This window comes from Anabrus simplex, chromosome 2, assembly GCF_040414725.1.
Source record: "Anabrus simplex isolate iqAnaSimp1 chromosome 2, ASM4041472v1, whole genome shotgun sequence".
NCBI classification, from domain to species: domain Eukaryota; kingdom Metazoa; phylum Arthropoda; class Insecta; order Orthoptera; family Tettigoniidae; genus Anabrus; species Anabrus simplex.
The window spans coordinates 503,619,963-503,637,399 of NC_090266.1; positions in this window are offsets into that span (position 1 = coordinate 503,619,963).

Here is a 17,437-nt window from a genome sequence, read left to right on the forward strand (position 1 = left end):
ATATAATCTTTCTTGGCACCACAGACATTGAGACACCTTGATTTGACGACTGACTCGTGTCTTTCTTATGACAGAAGTTGGTCTTTTGTGAGTTACATTGATAACTGAGGCGCTTAGAGCTAGATAATGCTCAGTCAAACACTGACCAAGCCATTGGCGCAGAGGTGTATGAAGAAATCAAGACATAACAGCGCATACTCTTTTGCTATTTGTGCACTTGATTATTTTATGGACTGTTATGAACCTTCATATGTCTCCTGTAAAATTCACTTAACGTGGCTCAGCATTATTTAGCCTCAAGTGACTCAATTTATCTCAGTAATAACAGATATTTATAAGCGTCTACTGTATTCATGTCAGTGTGTGAGACCGGTGTCACTACTCTTAGATCAGAAGGAATCTTAAATGTCCTGATGGAGCTGAGTGAACCCTGTTCAGACCGTCTTAACTGTATAAAGATTGAAGAGAGTCAAACATAATCCTGGACAAACACTACATACAGTGCCCAAGCATTTTGGTACATGATACGGATGATCAAATTACACTGGTGGAAAAATATATCCAAACACAAAGAAGGGGTTGTGCTAGATTAGCAAATGTTGATAGGCGTGTTTATACATCTGAAAGATAACATTGATTCAAATTTCCCGCAAATCGCTATAGCGAGGCGCTAGTAGCGGCCCCATGACATTGCACATCAGGTTTGCTTTGAATACGGGATGTTCTGTGCGAAAGCGTTAGATTACCTGTGAGTTTCGACGGAGAGACTATGAATGTGTCCAGCATGGTCTTAGGACGACGAAGAGTTCAGTATCAACAGCTCCATGCGGTTGAACGAGGTCATATAATACGGCTATGTGAAGGTGGAATTTCCTTCCGTGCTATTGCAGAACGACTTGGTATTAATGTCTTCACTGTGCATCGTGCTGCCAGCAGTGGTCACAAGAAGGTACGCTCGCAAGGAGACTGGGCTCCGGACGTCCCCGTGGCTCACCGACAGGGAGGACTGTCATATTCGGCGTATCACTGTGGCGCAGCGGACTGCGTCTGTAGTAGCAATTCGAACGGCAGTTGGCACCACAGTGACGCAAGGAAGTGTTCGAAATCGGTTACTTGAAGGACAGATCCCAGCCAGACGCCCTGCGGCGTGCATTCCACTTACACCAAACCTCCGCCGTCTAAGACTTCAGTGGTGTCAAGCGAGAGGTCATTGGATGATGGAGTAAAGGTCCGTTGTGTTTTCCGAAGAAAGCCGGCGCTGCCTTGGTGCCAGTGGTGGCCGTGTGTTGATTAGAAAGAGGCCAGGTGAGGGCCGATATTCCACCTGTCAGCGGCGTCAACACACTGGTTCTACACCGGGAGTTGTGGACTGGGGAGCAATTTCCTACGATAGCAGGAGCACTCTCGTGGTTATCCCATGCATCCTGACTGCAGATGTGTACGTCCATCTGGTGATTCCACCGTTTGTGCAGTCATTTATGAACAGCATTCCTGGGGTTGTTTTCCAACAGGATAATTCACGCCCCCAATGCCGCTCTTGTAACCCAACATGCTCTACAGTGTGTCGATATGTTACCTTGGCCTGCTCGATCCCCCGATCTGTCCCCAATCGAGTATGTACTGTACATCATTGGAGGACAACTCCAGCGTCATCCTTAATCGGCATTACCCGTCCCTGTATTGTCCGACCAAGTGCAACAGGCATGGAAATCCATTCCACAAGCTGACATCCGGCACCTGCAGGACACATTGCATGCACGTTTGCATGCCTGCACTCAACAGTCAGGCGATTACACCGATTGGACCAGCATGGCACATTTGCGATGACACTTCTCGAGAGGATATTAACCTTTAATCAATTAAATATGTTACCTAGAAAACTATAATGCCATGATTTCCATATTCATCAATCCCTATTTCATGGTGTTTGGATATTTTTCCCCGCCAGTGTCCCTCTAGCCCCGAAACTGATACAAAATAATCACGCTAAACATCTTTTCTCGGTTTAATATACATCCAAACTGATCTCACCTGCTGATCCCCACAATCAAAATTATCTGGATAAATCCGACTGCTCGTAGTAGTACTGAGGATGGCCTGATCATCCAGTCAAATAACTCATATTTATAACTACACTCTTAAATCCGACGTTTCTCGCTTCAGTTTTCTATTTTTACATTTCTCTCTCTTTCTTTCTTTCTTCTCAGTTACGTACTAGGTAATGTAATACGCCAAATACCTATTGTATTATAGGGACTCATTTCTAACTCAAACAGTTTAATAAACGTAATACTTGTTTCACTGCCATAAGTGGGCAATGTACTTCATCATTTTTGAAACAGATATAACAGGCATGTTAAAGAAGACTGTAAGTGTGTCTGGGATGTCATCGAAACGACTTAGCGTTCAACCACGAAACTGTCAGGGACACGCATTTAGAACGGAGGAGTGTCTGCAAGTTCTATATGATTGAATCCATTCTACGTTACATACAACCCAGGGACAAAAATGTTTCGTTGTGAAGTGTTAATTATTTCTGTACATCTAATTGTTCTTGTTAGCACATGTCTAGTTTGCATATTTACCTAAATATATTTCAAACTAGTACCTCTTATTCCTAAGGCTTTGCCTCGTCCTCAATAGCAACAAAATGGAGTTAAATAAAACAAGAGAAATGCTTGAGTATCATAAGAAAATCATTACCAATTTACGAAAATTCTTCATACATCCACGCGAAATAATTTCTTTCTCTCCGTCTGTCATGTTGGGTAGCTCCGGAGGTAGAACGCTGGCCTTCTGAACTCAAGTTGGCGGGTTAGATTTAGCTCAGTCCAATGGTACTTGAAGGCGCTCGGATACGTCAGGCTGGTGTTGGTAGACTTAATACCACGTTTAAAAAATCCTGCGGGACAAAATTGTGGCACTTCGATGTCTCCGAATACCATAAATTTGTCAATAGGACGTAAAACCAATACAGTTATTATATTATTATTATTATTATTATTATTATTATTATTATTATTATTATTATTTACCTTATTCTTTCTTTCCTGGTCTTTTCCAGTTTATTGGAGTCGGCACGCCATTTTGATTAAGAGAAGTTTACCATCCTTGTGTGCAGGGGTGTATTCTTTATTATGTGTTTCTGTCGTAGTTGATAGTGTGTTGTGTGTAAATGAATAGTTATACTTTAAGGCAAGCTCTAATGCCCATACTCAAACTAGAGGAATTAACTACATGCAGCTGGAATTCTAGGCAGTGTCGGGAATCGAACCCGAACCCTTCTGAACTGAAAGACCCTAAGCTGACGAGAAGCCGAAATGTACGAGGAATATGAATAACAAAATTAAAATCTTCGCAGTATTGAACAATATGATATGGTAAATATTTTCCGCGCCATCATTTAGACATGTGAAAGTAATTTATAAATAAGTACAGTCATAGGCATATTCAAGAGATTAGTAGCCCTGTGGTATTCTAACTTACAATTATTCTTTGTTATGTAAAGCTATCATTATGAAAGCATACTTCCAATAGGATTTTTATTCATGCCAGTTAAAATTGGATTGTGAGTGAAGATTGGCTAACAATTAGCGGTAAAAGGATTGCACGTTCATGAGGCTCTAAGAGACAAAGGCTGTTAATTATTGCTACAGATTTTTCTGAAGCTTCTATATGATCCCCGCAATATAAGCTTCTTACGTGCTCCATGGGATGAATGTGCGAATCTCTCAACCCTAATCGAGCAGGTACAATTCCGTCAATAGAAAAATAGCAACTAACAGGCTAGTGTGTGTTCCAATAGAAGCGAAAAGCAAGTCCGAAGAGAAGAAATCTACATCATTCTGATAGTCAATGATAATCAAAATCTAGAAATCTTTTCTCCTTTAGCAGGTTAGCAAACTTGATTTGCTAACTCGGCGGGGCCACACAGTTTGGTCTGCCTCTGCTATGCAGAGTCCTGGAGGGGCGTGCCTTTCCAGCTGATGAGTCCAAATGGCACGTCTGGACGAAACTCTGCATTATGCACACGGCCTAACCACCCAAAAGCTGGTTCTATTGCTGTGATTATAAGATCTGCGGCCGTGAAAGCCTTTTTTTGATGTTTTAATATTAATATTATTATTAATAATAATAATAATAATAATAATAATAATAATAAATGAAGAAAACCCATTCACACAACATACACACAATGACTCACACAACTCAGTTTTATGTTACCAGGAAAAACATTCTGCAGGCAGATTTGAATTTATGAGAGGAAGTAAGGTGCCGAATGTCCATTGGGAGTGTATTCCAGAGTCTCGATGCGGTAACTAATAAGGAATGATTGTAGGAATTCGTTCGACTTAGTGGAATTTCAAGTAAGGCACCAGAACGGGTACTAATTTCATGGAATGAGGAAAGGAAACGAAAATTAGAAGAGAGGTAAGCAGGAGTGTTCGTCGAGAGCACTTGGTAAACAAGTGTCATTAGGTGATAATTCCTTCGTTCATTTATGCGTAGCCATTCCAATGTTTTGAAATATGGTGTAACATGAGTGTCATATCGCAGTTGGAAGGCATATCGTATGCATGAGTTTTGTGCTCGCTGAAGTCTCAAAGCTTGTTCAGCATTTAGATTGACTAGTACTGTATCACAGTAGTCTAAAATTGGGAATACTAGTGCTTGGATTAATTTTAATTTAAGTTTTTGAGGAAAAGAATTCCTGTGACGTTTCAGGGGATATAGAGCTGCATGAACCTTTCTACATACATTTGTTATGTGTTCATTCCAGGTCAGATTCTCATTGATGGAGATTCCAAGATTAGTTACATTTTTAAGGTACGGTACAGCAATGTCATTGATTATGATTGGAGGAGGATTGATATTGCTTATTACATGTAATAATTTAGAGTTTCCTATGATAATACTTTGTGTTTTACGAGGATTTAGGAGTAAGTGGTTGTTTTTAGCATAGGCGGTAAGCCTTTCAATATCCGAATTAATGTGCTGAACTGTTTCATGTAAATTGTTTGTAGTGGTGTGTTTGTATACCTGCATATCATCAGCATATAAGTGGTAGTTGCAATACTGAAGTGTGGAAGATATGTCATTAATATGCAAGACGAACAGTAAGGGCCCTAGAACAGACCCTTGAGGGACACCGGATGATTTTACAGCCCATTGGGATCATTGATTGTTTACCACTACGCACTGGCGACGATTTGTAAGGTACCACTTAAAAAAATTAAGGGCTATCGAGCCGATATGCAGAAAGCGTAGCTTGGATAATAGTATGTCTATATTTACCGTGTCGAACGCACTACTAAAGTCAAGGAGTGTCAGTATCGTCACCTGCCGTTTGTCCATTGCTAGTCTTATGTCATTTGTTACCCGAAGAAGTGCAGTCGTAGTACTGTGTCCCTTTCTGAAGCCAGATTGCAATGGGTCAAAAAGAGAATGCCTGGTTAAGAATTCTACTAGCTGCTCGTGTACAACTCGTTCAAGAACTTTCGAGAGAGGGGGACGAATCGAAATAGGCCGGTAATCAGATGGCGCATTTGCTGTGGTACCTGTATGCTTTAATATTGGGGTTACTAGAGCATTCTTCCATGCAGTTGGAAACGTCCCGGTGGTGAGACAGTGGTTTACAATGTGGGTAATAATTGGTAGGACCGCGCCAATAATGTTTTTTATAAAGCCTATTGGATGTTATCTGCTCCTTTAGCTTGTGACTTAACTGAATTTAAAATACGCTTTACATCATTTACGCTGACAGAGTGAAAAGAGAAATTATTTTGGTTTTCTGTACGGTCACTGATTATTTTATTTAGATTGATATGATTTTGAGGTTGAGATTCCTTTATTGGGTTAGTTACGAAGTGAGAGTTAAGTGTATCGAGAGATATAGTTGGCATATGTGGCTCTTTGCATTTTCCAACACCCATAGCTCGAAGTTCGTTCCAGGTTTCACGTGCATTTAAATTCCGTGTTACATTTTTAATGTGATTAAATTTGCTATTGCGAATTAATTGCTTTGTTCTGTTACGTAAAAGACGATATTGTTCGAAATCTAATTCATTATTTGTTTCCTTGTATCGGCGGAACATTGCGTCACGGCGAGCCATTGTTGCTTTTATATCGCTTGTTAACCAAGGTGCAGGCGAGCGAGTGACTCTAGCTTGCCTAACTGGAGCATGTTTGTCATATAGTCCTACGAGTAGAGAGTTAAATCTTCTCACTTTCATGTCTGTGTCCTGTACCTGCTTTATATCTTCCCAAGGTAAACTGTACGCATCATTTTGGAGTTGTTGTAGATCGATATTTTTCAGATCCCTATAACTAATGTATTTAGCTCTGTATTTCGGTACACGTAGAGAGTAGCACAGGTAAATTAAATCATGAGTTGATATGCCAGGTACAGGAAATTGACCGTACTTCAGAACTTTATGCGGGGTATTTGTAACTAGGAGGTCAATTCCAGTATGGCTTGTGTATTTAAGTGTATGAACATGATTCGTTGCATCAAGCGGTAAGATCGTCATGTCGACGGAGGTAAGTAGATTGCTGATTCGTTCTGATTTGCCAGTCGGGGCTAAGATATTTGAGTTAAAGTCACCAAGAATTACTATATTCTCGTAGGTTGGTACTAGTTTGAGAAGGTCAGATTCAAGGTCAGAAATATTAGTAACATTCGGTGGTTTATAGACAACTCCTACCAATACTTTTTGACGGTTAATTATGGTCTCAGCAAACATATATTCTGTATGTGGAGTGATGCCAGATGATGATCTGATAATTATTCTACATTTAATATCATCTCTACAATAAACTGCTACACCTAAAAATAAAATTCAGCAAAGTGACTTCTAATCAGTTATCGGTGATCACATTGTGTAGTATTCTACGACAGAGTGTACGTGACATTCACGTTGTACCACTTACAGTGGCAAATAAATTTCGTATTTTGAAAAACATGTTGTTCATATACATTAACCTCTGTGTTATTACTTATTGATATTCATGTTGTTTTGCACTGCAGGTAGAAAATTTGCAGTTTCATGAAAGGGAATTTAGAACAAAATTCAGATGTGTTAGTCAGTCACACAACGAGATAAGTTAGTAAGCCACACTACTCCATTGCAAAATGTGCTTCAATGTTAGCTTTAAATTTATAATGAAATATTAAAAATTCATCTCTAAACAGTATTTCAGAAAGTATTATTAGGAATGAAATTTCAGAAAAATCTGTCAAGTACCACATTCATCTGAAAATGGAGTTGACATTTACGGCAGTCAAACACACGCTTTTTAAGATGATAAATATTATACTTTTCCTTTGAAAGCGAAATAAATATATTTACCTTAAGTTACACTTTCCTCAATGGAAATTGTAAATGCAATACATCGCACGATTTAGGCGATTGAGTGAGTTGGCTACGAGTTTCGAGCCGTGCAGCTGTTAACCTGCCTGCGGAAGATGGTAGGTTCTGACCCTAATATTGGCAATCTAGGATCTGTTTATTTAGTGGTTTCTCATTTGAAGGCCACGATCATTTCCTTCTCAGATCTAGTCTCTTTATGTCCTATTGTCACCAAATAGCCTGGCTGTTCTGGCAACGTTACATCCCTAGCAAAACTTTTAGATATTTTGCTACCAACATCTATACATCTGTAAATTGCTCAGAATTTGAATTTGAAAAGAATGGTATTTCTGTATCGGTCATGTCCACAGTAAAAAGAAAAGGCATTTTTTACTTTTCCGTAATTTAAGTCTGTCTGTCTGTCTGTCTGTCTGTCTGTCTGTCTGTCTGTCTGTCTGTCTGTCTGTCTGTCTGTCTGTATGTATGTATGTACACGCATCACGAGAAAACGGTTGAAGAGAATTTAATGAAAATCGGAATGTAAAGTCGGGTGATGAACCGCTACAATCTAGGCTATAAATTATTTTAATCACGCTGAGTGAAATGGTAGTTTATGGGAAGGCCTAAAATTGAATTCTCAAATATTTATATTATTAGCAGTCCTATCGATAAATATTACATAACAAGTTATACAGAATTAAATTTCCGATCACTTACTTCATACATTGTTACTGTATCGGCTTTGATGACACAGCTATTCATGAATTTGTATTTTTGTTGCCGAGCCACGAAAAAATGGGTTAACAGAATTTAATGAAAGTCAGTATATAGAGTCGGGGAATAGGAAACTACAGTCTAAGTTATAAACAATTTTATTCGCCCTGTATGAAATAACAAAAGCTATAGAGAATACAATTTCCGACCATTTATGTTTTATTCAATTTTACCGTACCGACTATGATAAGAGTGGTATTTTAGAGTCGGAAGAAAACTAAATATGAAGGCCTACAATATTGAAAGCGCATAACATCGATCAACAATAACTTCACATTGACCATTGTTTGTGGTGATGTTCTTTGTCTCTTATGCTGCCACTCAACTCCGATAGATGGGATTACTGCTGCGTATCGAGTATAACAGCCTGATTGAATATTGGCGGGAAATAGCTGGGGAGTTAGAAAACTTTCTTCTTTAGCATGTAATTCCTCTGGTTCATACATTTTCTGATGCCATTCTGCTGGTATGTAACTCACTGGTTCATCGTAGTATTCCAGCTATTCGAACCTTACTCCGACGCGCTGATTTGAGTGAGCAGTGTGCACTCTTGAGGCAGAGACTCAGTAGTAGTAGTAGTATGACCTGGTCTAGAATTACAATTTAAGCATATTCCAAATTATAGCACCACAATTCACTAAATAACTTAAAATTCAACCGTGAAAGGAACCGTTTCTTAAAAATAGCTTCTTCCTCTTCACTTTTATTAAATTCTTCATTCATTTTATTCAAAATTAGCAGTGAAGAAGGGGTTTCTCCTCTGGCTTGGAGGAAAAAATTGCCTCCAAGTCGGATAGATTCTTCCGCCGCCAGTGTAGTGAACTGAGATGTTTCCGACACATCGGGTACTCCTAGGAAACTGATTAGCAAAAGGGCATAGTTTTTGCCCTGGGACTCTCCACTATTCGACCCCACCCTTTCCGGAAAAAGACTAATAGTGTTCACGGATCACGGCTGTCTGCAGCCTGGTCATTCCAGCTCTGAACTTTGGACTGTTAGATCGGCAGCGTAGTACTGTTCATTAAAAGTGAGAAACTGTGTGTTTTTTCATTTGATTATTTCATGTGAAATCATTGCTTTTACTCGCGCCATTCCTACTAACGTCATTGTAATGACCTGTGTTCATTTCAGTTGGGAAAACCACTAAGACAGTATTTCTGAGGATGTAGAAAGGCAGGTTGAGAGTGAATGTCTGCCATTATAATGCAATTTCCCAACCTGATTGTGACAGATGGTAGGCAGGCGGGCCTGCCATTACAATGGAAATTCCCTAACGCAGTCTTCATTTATGAGAAAAGACGTTTGGTGATTTCTCCGTCGTGTTTCCAGGGTAATGTTAAGAGCTATGCAATTTAATACAGTCTTGCTCACGACGTGTACACTACCTAACCTAGAATTTTGTATACAATGTAGAATTCCGTAGCGAAGCACGGGTACATCAGCTAGTTTACTATAAATATCAGTCAGTCACACATGGAACTACTCTGTTATAGGTTTTAAGAGACATCGCAGTGTCCTGCAGAAATTCGTTGATATGTGTATGCTAAAGATTTGGAGTTGTATTTAAACATCTTCGAATGCTACCAACTTGGACGAGGATTATGTACCGTATGCTGCCTATGCCGTGGACGATATCTTCTATGAATGGGAGTGTTACTTAATAATGTTAGGAGTAGATTACTTTGACATGATGATGTTGAACTGATCAGTAAAAATTTTAATTTTCTGATTTCAAATTATGTACCACGTGCTGTCTGTGATCAGCACATTCAAATTAACAATACCTGATTAATCGTTGCCATTCCATAAAATCCTTTGCGACTAATGTAAGTAGTCTGTGTTATATCAAGCGGTAAATTAAAAGCTGATGTATACAGGTTTCAAGTTCGTGTGTTCTCTAGCGAGGACAAAGGATGTGTCCAGTTCCAGGTCGTAAAGTTATGAATTTCTCTAATGAAACCGAACAAGTATTAGGAGGTATCCTTTTAATGGAGTGTCAATGATGTTGCGCACGATCGTATCAAGTACAGATAACGCAATCTTTTTGTATGATCTGGGGAAGTTACATCGTTTTCTTAAGAAAAAGTCAAATTAATTGTGTATACTAAATGAGATTCTTTGGTATTCATCCTACTGACCCCGAAGACCAAAGGAGAAAATGTAACAAGACAGACCTCACATACGATAGAAACAATGCCAGGAGAAATATGAAGAAAAAACAGAAGAAGAAATTCTTAATCATCAGTCCATACGTAACACGTAACATTAGTGATTCAGTCGAACAGGACTGCCTACTTCCTGTGAACGAAGCATTTTGAACGTATTCCATTTTCTCGAGAATTTCTTGTTGGATTTTTAAAATAATCATACCCCTCAATTTACAATGTCTATGAATGAAATGATAAGTGTAGAAAACATTGGTTTTATTTCAAACTGGAAGTTGATATCATTATCTCGGTAGGTACATTCCAGAAAAAGTTCTTTACAAGTTGCTTTCATCGCACCGACACAGATAGATCATATGGCGACTATGAGACAGGAAAGGGCTAGGAGTGGGAAAGAAGTGGTTGTGGCATTAATTAATGTGTACCCCCAGCATTTGCCTGATGTAAAAACGGGACTCCATAGAAAACCAGCTTCAGGGCTTCTGACAGTAGGGCTCGAACCCACTAGCCCCCGAATGAAAGCTCTCAGCTGCGCTCCCCTAAAGGCACAGCCAACTCACTCCGTTCCGGAAAATTATCGCAAGTTTGATTATGAGCACATAGGCAGCATTACCAAGAAATAAAACAGATTTTCGGTATCTTCAGGAATTTAAAAGTTATTTGAGGTGAACATATTAGCCGACTCACCCTATATGAAGGTCGAATCAACTGCATCTCTTCTCTCTTGAACCTGTGCAGCCTGCTACGTATTAAACGTATGTTAGTCATAACTCACGCAACAACCTACAGCTACTTGATGTACACATAGCCTGATATAGGCTTCTCCATACAGGACCAAAACCACACAGGATGTAGTCTGTGAGGCCCATATAGAAAACAAAGAAACAAAAAAAAAATATCCGTTGTATGCAGTGGCGAGTCGACTTCTCTGAATATTTTTATCAAATGTTGTTCTACTGCACAAATTATATCAAACCCTATAACCGTCACTGGATAATTGCGTATCTGATTAGACCAAAACACTATTTTCTTTTAAGGGCGAAGGACAGACGCGGTATAGGTTAGGACCAGTTAGATATAATATCTGATCATGAGCACCGAGCAAGTTGTCTAGCCGTTCGGGTAACGTAGCTGTCAGCTTATATTCGGGAGATAGTGGGCTTGAACCCAACCCACCGGAGACGACGGGTCCCTTATACCAATATACTCAGAAGGTATCGCAGAACAACCTCCAACAGTTTGTCAGTGGAGTTCGGTTTCACCCTGTACAGTATATCAGAAATAGAAGACGAGGTACGACACATAACAACTGAAAGCATTTACATTTGCATAGAGCTGCGACGTGAAAATGTGATAGTGCTGCTCTTCTTTACTATTGTCGCTGTATCGCTATGTAGGTTAATTCCTCCTCTTATTACCTCCAGTTCATTTCTTTTAACTACCCCCTCAGGGAAACTGTAGAAAGAAACATGGGATTCTAGCGTTAATACCGAGCTAATAGGAACTAATCTACCAATGCTGGTTGAAAAAGTCAGAGTGTTTTACCTCAGATAAGGGAGTGGGATCCTTAATGCAAATATAACTACCATTACTGGAATTAATGAGCAAAACATTACATATAGCAAAGCAAAGCAAAGTCACCTCCGTACAGGCCATGAAGGCCCTTGGAGGAGTGCAAGGTAAAGGCTTCCACCATTGTTAACCTCGGCGCGTGATGGGGTAGAGTGGTTAGCTCTACGCCCGACCGCCTTTTCCCCCAGGAATTAACCTGGTACTCATTTTTGGTGTAAGCTGAGTGAACCTCCGGCCATATGCACCTCGGGAAATGGAAATCTCGTTTCTTAAATTTTACGACTTCCTGACGGGGATTCGAACCCACATCCTTCCGGGCGAACAGAGCACGCCTTTACCGCCTCGGCCAGGCAGCCGCTAAACATTAAATATAGTTAACATTATATCTGCAAATATATATGTACAATGTTTGAGTTGATATTTGATTAATGTTAGGGGGTTATTTTGCAGTTTTTCTTCGTCCCTGTGTACGTTTGAGAAAAGAAAATACGAGGGCTGTGAATAAAGTAGTGGCAACGTAGTCCAGATACTCGCAGGAGATCGGGCATGCGCAAATAAGATATGGCAGCGGTCAGGTGATGCTGTTGTCGATGTGTAGTGTGCATTTGGCGTGCAACCAGATGGGAGTATTATTGATGTGTGGTACTGAAGTCAACAGTGTCGATTTCAACGCTATAAATCATGCTTTCAAAAGGTGATCAGCGATCGTGGATTAAAATCGAGGGTGACTGTGGCAAAAGTGCATCATATTTTTTTTTACAATTGGCTTTACGTCTCACTGACACAGACAGGTCTTATGGCGATAACGGGACAGGAAAAGGCTAGAAATGGGAGAGAAGTGGCCGTGACTTTAATTAAGGTATACCCCGGTCATGTGCATGGTGTGAAACTCGGAAACCAAGGAAAATCATATTCGGGGGTGCCGACAGTGAGTTTCGATCCAACTATCCCCCAAATGCAAGCTCACAGCTTGCGCTCGTAAACGCACGGCCAGCTCGCACGATCAGAATGTTATAGAGGATTACGTGAAGCCCGTGCGAGAATGCATTACCGTATAGGACGGTTGTACGATGGATTAAAGCGTTTCGTATGGTTCGAAATGAGACTGCAGATTTGCACTGCAATGGTCGGTCTTCCATTCCTCAAGATCAGATTGGCATCGTGAATGGTCTTGTTTCCGTAGACCATCGATGGACTGTCCGGGAATTATTCGTAGAGGTTGGTCTCAGTCATCAAACGATGTGGCACATACTGACGAAATATCTTAGCATGAGGAAAATTGCGTCCTGTTGGGTTGGTTCTGTACCGACGTACAGAAATGACACCGGTATGCACTGGCTGACATTCACCTGGACAGATGACGCTTCGAAGTTAGATGTATTTCAGCAGCATAATTTTGCAATGGATGAGACATGTGCACGAGTCTACGAGCCTGAAATAAAGCGTCAGTCGAATGAATGGCTGCACCTAGGTTCGCCACGTCCACAGAAATTTCAACAGGAACCCAGTCGGGAGAAGCTTATGGTGATTGTGACATACCACTACGAAGGTTCTATTCTTACGCAAACTGTGGCTCCTGAGGGATGAGCACAATTGCCAATTTCTGGAGCGACAACTGCGTTCTGCTATGCGGCGCAAACGTCCACGCTTATTGCGAGGCGATCGCCCTATCGTGTTGCATGGCAACACACATTGACATTTCGTAAACACTGTCAAGTTCTTGTTGCAACGGTGGTATTGGTAGGTCTTGGAATACCCTCCGTACTCATCAGAAATGAATTCTTGTGACTTCGACCTGTTTCCAAAGTTGAAGGAACCTCTCCGTGGCCGTCGATTTCGTGATGTAGCATCTGTACTCCGCGCAGTTGGGCGCTCCGTCGTTGTCATCAACAGAAAACACGTTGACAGCGGTCCTCACCGGCTTCCCGACATTTGGAAAAAGGTAATTGATTTTGCGGGTGACTACATCGAAGGAAGCTAATGCAACTGTTCTTGTTATTTCATTAAATATTTCCACTACTTTATTTACAGCCTTCGTATGAGTACTCTAGTGGGACCTATGGCAGAATGTGTGACTTTTGGAAGTAATATTCTGTTCTGTCCCAGAATAAGTACTCAATAGGCACATTTATGGTAGCTTCTCTCAGCAATGGAAGTCCACGCTCGAATCTCTGAACAAATAATTTTCCGAATTCTACAGAACATTATTTAGGTGCATTCCATACATTTCTACGAACCAAGCAATAGTTAAATATGAGATTAATCATGCTGAATCGAGTTTTAAGTCACATTGGCAATGACACTATGTAAAATAAGATCTGGACAAAGTAACGGTGAGACAGGTTTATCTTGGATTCCGTGTTTACTCTGTCACTTTAGTTGTAGCCATAGGCTACTCCAAAATGACATATTGTTCGTCTGACCAAAGATGTACAGCAGTCTTGTCACGGTATTTTCCAATTATTCTTTGATATGTGTTGCTTCCCTCCATAGGGATTATATTAAACACAGTTTATCTGATGAAACAGATTTAGATCCCTGTAGTCAAAATGACCTTTTACACAGCTTCCAGACGGTCCGTCTGAAGCTCTTCTGGAATGGATGACAGTGACAGAGGGATATTTTTCTTTAACTTCGCCAGCGTAAAAGTAGGTAACACTGGCCTCAGACCAAACTCCATGGCGCAACAGCCCCGAAGGGCCATGGCCTTCCAAGCGACCGTTACTCAGCCCGGAGGCCTGCAAATTACGAGGTGTCGTGTGATGTACACGATGAATCCTCATGGCTGTTATTCTTGATTTTCTAGACCGGGCCTTCATCTCATCGTCAGATAGCTCCTCAATTGTAATCACTTAAGCGGAGTGGACCTCGAACCACTCCTCAGATCCAGATAAAAATCCCTCACCTGGCCGAGAATCGATCCCGGGCCCTCCGGATAAGAGGCAGGCACTACACCCCTACGCGGCGAGGCCGGCTAACACTCGCTTTACATACGAACATTCTGTCACGATATTCACATTACTTCGTATTTTGATAGAAACATTATCCTAAAAGTTTCGCGAAAAAATATTTGTAGTGTCTGTGGTTAAATTCCTGCTACGAATAATGATATTCTCAACAAATACCTCGTACTGACATGTTTGAACTTTGGAACGATGCTCGATAATTTTAGAATGTAATTTCCATCAGAAAGACATACGTACATCTTCGAAAGCTGAAGGGGAATTATGTTTTGTTGCTGAACTGAAATGTATGGTATTGCAAGAGTTGTCTCATTAAACTATAGTGCGTCGGGGTGATAAAGTGTTTTCCTGACGGAAATAGGGATGAACCCTTCACTTGCAAATCTACCATGAAGGATACCCATATACTTTATCAAGACACTCCACAAACCCACAGGGACTACGTACATAGATCAGAACCTAAAATACCAATAATATACAAGGTCAATCTCCCTAAGAGACATTTGTACGAGTAGTTTACGCGAACTTAGTAGGTAGTTGTAAGTTCCGATTAAAAAGAAGCTAAGGAGGCTAGGTCAAAATCTGCCTCGAAAATAGTTGATCGGGAAGTAACAGGGCCCAAAGTATTAGGATGTTACGATGGATTGTAAGATAGCATGTAAGTGAATATAATCAAATTGGAAGTAGAGAAAAGAATAAAGTGAACGGAAAAAAATTAACCTCGCATACATTATGTCCAGTTATTAACATTAACAGTAATAGTTTATGTAACATATGGCTTGCAAATCTAATCTTAGATTAAAATAAATCCCCTATTTTTAAGACAAGGCTTAGCAAGGCATCTTAGGCTTGTTCAAAACTCAATATTATTTTTTAACTCGAGGTTTAAAAGAAAATCCCACAATAAGATCTTATAACATATTAATTCACAACTATAAAAAGACATGATTCCTTAACCAAAGGCCCCTGAATCATAAAGGTTGTATTAAAGAATAGTTCTTTCTTAGTCCGTTTACCCTCCAGGGTTTGTTTTTCCCTCGGACTCAGCCAGGGATCCCACCTCAAACGCCTCAAGGGCAGTGCCCTGGAGCCTGGGACTTTGGGTCGGGGATACAACTGGGGAGGAGGACTAGTACCTCACCAGGCTGCCTCACCTGATATGCTGAACAGGGTCCTTGTGAGGGGATGGGAAGACTGGAATGGATAGGCAAGGAAGAGGGAAGGAAGCAGCCGTGGCCTTAACATAGGTACCATCCCGGCATTTGCCAGGAGGAGAAGTTGAAAACCACGGAAATCAACTTCCAGGATGGTTGAGGTGGGAATCAAACCCCCCTCTACTCAGTTGACCTCCCTAGGATGAGTGGTCCCCGTTCCAGCCCTCGTACCACTTTGCCTGGAGGAGAAGTGGAAAACCACGGAAATACACTTCTCCTCCAGGTAAATGCCACGATGGTACCTAAATTAAGGCCACGTCCGCTTCCTTCCATCTTCCTTGCCTATCCCTTCCAGTCTTTCCATCCCCTCACAAGGCCCCTGTTCAACAGAGCAGGTGAGGCCGCCTGGGCGAGGTACTGGTCCTATTCCCCCGTTGTATTCCCGACCCAATGTCTCAAACTCCAGGACACTGCCCTTGAGGCTTTAGAGGTGGGATCCCTGGCTGAGTCCGAGGGAAAAACAAACCCTGGAGGGTAAACGGACTAAGAAAGGATATGTGATATGGAGTGACGAATGTAGCTTCACTCGGGAAGGTATTTTCCACCATCACAACAGCCATTATCGATCTGCACATGTCACCCGCGAACGTGGATTTCAGGCACGCTTTGGCATAAACCTGTGAGCTGGAATCGTGGGAGGAGTGCTTTAAGGCCCTTACCTATTATCGTACAAGTTGGATGCGCCCCGTTATCGTACGTTTCTGGGCAATACTTTGCCTGACGCTTTAGAAAACGTTGGACTAGGTGTTCGGCGACAACTATGGTTTCAGCATGATGGTGCACAGCCACTCTTTGGAATGACTGTGCGCAACTGGTTAAATGAAGTGTTTCCAGGGAAATGGATTGGTCGTGGAGGCCCAATGTTCTGGCCTCCACTTTCCCCGGACCTTAATCCTTTAAATTTTTATTTGTAGGGAGACTTAAAAGAACGTGTTTATAGTACTCCACCCATGGATGTACAAGAGCTAATAGCTCGCGTGCTTGCTGCATCGGCAATGGTGGATGCAGATATGTTGCGTAGGGACCGGCAAGGTTAGCTCGAGGAAGTGGCGAAGTGTTTGCAAATGCAATGTGGTCGCTTTGAACATTTACTGTAAAGTGAATGTTGCTAGTAATTGTACGTACCGGCTCTGTGAAGATAAGACTGGACGTCAAACGTACACTATGGAATTGCCTCGTATTGTGCGTAGCATAATGGACAATCCAGTGTAGCCTACCTACTCAATTGTGTTTCCTTCTACCGCATTGGATAGAAACGATGTTACTGTATCCACTATTATATTCTACGTATTCGCTTCATTTGTGCCATGGACGAAACAAAGTGGTCGTTGACGTCTGTGAGAAGTTCATGTTATGTTTGGATGTTTAAATAAAGGTAACTGTAACGGATAGACAGAACA